The sequence below is a fragment of the Lathyrus oleraceus genome, chromosome 5 (genome assembly GCF_024323335.1).
Source record: "Lathyrus oleraceus cultivar Zhongwan6 chromosome 5, CAAS_Psat_ZW6_1.0, whole genome shotgun sequence".
NCBI lineage: Eukaryota > Viridiplantae > Streptophyta > Magnoliopsida > Fabales > Fabaceae > Lathyrus > Lathyrus oleraceus.
Window position 1 is genome coordinate 596,581,972 of NC_066583.1, and position 644 is coordinate 596,582,615.

Sequence of the window (644 nt, forward strand, 5' to 3'; positions counted from 1 at the left end):
ATGGAATCGTTCTTCCCAAAGGTCCTTCTCTTGCTTTATCTTAGCTAGTTTGTATTCCAACTCCTCTACATCTTCTTTAGGGAGAGTTGATGGCTCAAACACAACCATAGACATAGGTCATTCACAGGAAAACGACATCTTATGCTCTAAGACTCTCTTCTTCACCCAACTAGTGTAAGGTTCCAAAGCTACGCAATTGCAGGGTCAAAGCTCGGCTCTTCCCTTCTTATGGACACTATGCCAAGCACACACTATCCTACCCTTCAAGTTTTGGAGATCTTTACCCTCTTGATAGAACATACCTTCTAATTGAATGTTATTAGGTTTATCCTTCAAGGGGGACCCGGGTTGACGACGAGCCAAAGCAGGGTTGTAGTTGATTCCTCCTTGTGTACCAATGAGAGGCACATTAGAGAATTCGCCACAACTATCAATAATATTTAAGCCAACATATATAAAATTATACCAAGTAATATCATCATAAGTTAGAGACATAAGTCTCTGGGACCACCGTAGACATTGCTTGTTCTCTAGGAAGACTGGTGACCGAGGCAAGTGCGAAATGAACCACTTATACAAAAAAAGGATGCAACACACAGTGGTTCCACCACCCTTATAATTCCTTAGATGTAGGGAGAATTACA